Raw genomic sequence first — 3,889 nt, 5'->3', positions numbered from 1 at the left:
ATGCCTCTGTAATTATTTGTATCTAAAGCGTCCCCTTTACCTTTGTAGCAGTTGACTATGATGCTGCTACACCAGTCATAGGGTATGACTCCTTCGTGTATCACCTGGTTCGTAATACGGGTGACTAGGCTATAGCCAACACTGCCAGATATTTTGAGCATCTCTGCAGTGATTCCTGATGGGCCGGGGGCTTTCCCGGTCTTCATACTCTTAATTGCTTTATCTACCCTGGTACTATCAACTCGGATAGCTGGTCCCTCTATTGGGTCGACATAAGGCAGGCTCTCTTTCTCCCATTCAGCCTGCCTTATACACTCATATATGTATACATATTAAAAGTTATATAATTTGTTGCAATATAAAATGGGCCTTTGTTATTTGTCTTCCAGTGCTGTTCCTATTGGAAAGAATGCAGGAAATTTCAAGAATATCTCTGTTGATTTTTTGTGAAGTAGTCTGGCATTTCTTCCTACAACTGTTGACCAAGTGTCCATTGATTATTTCTTGAGGAATGGGAGATCCAGACAGAAAAATCCAGCTTGATACAGCATAAACTGAAGTAGTTATTAATAACTTAATACACTTGTGTTGTCATTGTTTAACTTAGCTTTTATTGTATTTATGAGTAAATTGTCTGAAGAGTTTTTCTTAAACAATATGTGTGACTTAAGGGCTGTTTAGTTGTTATTTCTTGCAGATCAAACGACCATATAAATGTTGAATGTATAAGTTGTTAAATGAAAAAAACAAAATTTTCAATAGAGAATATGGCTCTCGTCAACCTGTAAACATCTCTCTAACAATCAAAACCCACTGATGGATGGTCATCATTTTGAAAGTCTGGAAGATGTTGAAATTAAACATGGTTCAATCCACAATGACTTTTTAAGGCATTATTATCTTCATGATCAAAAAGCAGTGAGCTGGCAAAAATGTTAACACACAGGTAAAATGCTTAGCAGTGTTTCATTTGTCTTCATGTTCTGAGTTCAAATTCTGCCGAGGCCAACTTTGCCTTTCATCCTTTCAGGGTTGATAAATTAAGTACCAGTTACATAATGGAGTCAATCTAATCGATTCCCCCTCTCCCAAAATTTCGAGCCTTGTGCCTAGAATAGAAAAAGTTATCTTCATGATCAAGTTGTTTTATCCGTCATGACTTTGCTATTTTATTGCAATATCGTTGCCAGTGCCGCTGGACTGGCGCCTGTGCAGGTGGCATGTAAAATACACCATTTTGAGCGTGGCCATTGCCAGTACCGCCTGACTGGCCTTCGTGCCAGTGGCACGTAAAAGCACCCAGCACACTCTCGGAGTGGTTGGCATTAGGAAGGGCATCCAGCTGTAGAAACTCTGCCAGATCAGATTGGAGCCTGGTGTAGCCACCTGGTTCACCAGTCCTCAGTCAAATCGTCCAACCCATGCTAGCATGGAAAGCGGACGTTAAACGATGATGATGATGATGATAATGGTTTGGGAAAATAAAATTCTTAATTTTCTCTGTGCTATAAATTTATTCAGAAGATCTTCAGAAGTCTGGATCTTAGATTTCCTCTGTTGACATTCCTGCATTTCTTACAATCCTTGTGAGAAACAGTAGGGTGTAACATACTGTTGACTCTCATAACATTGATGCTGTGGTATTGTTGTTGTTTAGTGCATTAGCAAGGATGTTCATGACTTGGTTATGCCCCCAGGAACGTTCTGTGAAGGATTACTTGCATACTGCCAAAATATGATCTGATGATGTGCTGCTGCAGCCACATCAATAACTATACTAATAATGCTTTCAAATTTTGGTACAAGGCCAGCAATTTGAGGGGCGGGGGGAAGTCGGTTATATTGTCCCCCAGTAGTTGTCTGGTACTTATTTTCAACCTTCAAAAGATGAAAGGCAAAGTTGACCTTGGTGGAATTTGAACTCAGAACATAAAGACATAAAATGTCGCTAAGCATTTTGTCCAGCATGCTAATGATTCTGCTGCTCATTGCCTAATGACAATACTTATAATAACTGTTTCAAATTTTAGCACAAGGCTAGCAGTTTTGTAGGAGGGGATTTGTTGGGCACCTGTGCCCAGCATCACCTTCCTGGCACTTGTGCTAGATGGCATGTGTAAAGACACTCGAGCGAGATCGTTGCCAGTGCCGCTGAACTGGCTCCTGTGCAGGTGGCACGTAAAATACACCATTTTGAGCATGGCCGTTGCCAGTACCGCCTGACTGGCCTTCGTGCCGGTGGCACGTAAAAGCACCCACTACACTCTCAGAGTGGTTGGCATTAGGAAGGGCATCCAGCTGTAGAAACTCTGCCAAATCAGATTGGAGCCTGGTGTAGCCATCTGGTTTTACCAGTCCTCAGTTAAATCATCCAACCGATGCTAGCATGGAAAGCGGACGTTAAACGACGACGATGATGATGATGATTGACTCCAGTACTTCACTGGTACTTATTTTATCAACCCAGGAAGGTAGAAAGGCAAAGTTGACTTTGGCAGGAACTGAACATGAGATTAATTACAAATTCACACTAAAGATTCACTACTAATTGTCATATGAAAGAAGCATACCATTGACTAATTGCAGAAAGAATCTTAATCTGGCTGGCTCCAATCTCACAAATATTTGCTATGAGAGCTTTCTTCACTCAGCTGTCTCCTGTTCTGCTTGTGCAGATAGAATTCTTCACATATCTGGTTTTGTTGCACACTCTTCTCATAGTAACATGCCACAGGTTGCAAGTAAATGGTTTAGAAAGAGAACCTAGTGACTTCCACTATCAGCAAAAGTAAGGATGAAAAAAATAAAAAGGAAGATAAATAGAAAAAAACCCCCCAAAACAAAGAGAGATGGTGAGAGAGAAAGTGAGTGAAAGGGGCAGTTGCAAATGTCATCTCAAAAAGGAGTAGAAAGCTTATTACTGTTTAAGCAAGTGAATTTTGTGTACATCAATCATTGCAGTGTCAAGGTTTCATCTCAATGTTTATTGGTGGATGGTAGGTGACAGGGTGGATGGTGGGTGAAGTGCAGGAAGGAAGTCCGTCTTTGCAGTGATCATAGCAGTGATAGTAATCAATATTGTACAAGAGATGAGGACAGTTTAACAAGTTATCTTATTCAATATCACTGTTGTTGTCGTCATCACCACCACCATGACCATCACCACGACCATCACCACAATCATCATCCTCATCATCATCGTCATCATCGTCGTCGTTATCATCATCATCATCATCGTCATCATTGCTATCAACTCCAACACCTCTCTCTGCAGCAGCAATAACAACAATAATAGACCAGTAAATCAGCCATCATCATCATCATCATCATCATCATCATCATCATCATCATCAGTGTTATTCTTTGCTAGCATCAACACTTCCACCAACACCATCACCACCATGACTACCATCATCACCACTAGTGTGTTCCTGTTTGCCAGCACCACCATTACCATCATCGCCATCCCCACCATTACTACCTTTACCATCACCATCACCATCACCACCACAACTACTACCCTCACCACCACCACCTGTGGGTTTTTCTCTGTCAGCACCACCATTATCATTATCACCATCACCATCTCCAACACTACTCTTGACAGCACCACCACTACCACCATCACCATCACCATCACCCATTACTACTACCATCACAATCACCACCACCTGTATGTCACATTCTACCAACAGCACCACTCCTATCACTACCATTGCAACTACCAGCATCTATGCTATTTTATAAATCGGCTGTTGCCAGTACCGCCTGACTGGCCTTCGTTCCGGTGGAATGTAAAAGCACCCACTACACTCTCAGAGTGGCTGGCGTTAGGAAGGGCATCCAGCAGTAGAAACTCTGCCAAATCAGATTGGAGCCTGGTGTAGCC

The sequence above is a fragment of the Octopus bimaculoides genome, chromosome 2 (genome assembly GCF_001194135.2).
Source record: "Octopus bimaculoides isolate UCB-OBI-ISO-001 chromosome 2, ASM119413v2, whole genome shotgun sequence".
NCBI classification, from domain to species: Eukaryota; Metazoa; Mollusca; class Cephalopoda; order Octopoda; family Octopodidae; genus Octopus; species Octopus bimaculoides.
This window is presented reverse-complemented; position numbering follows the sequence as displayed.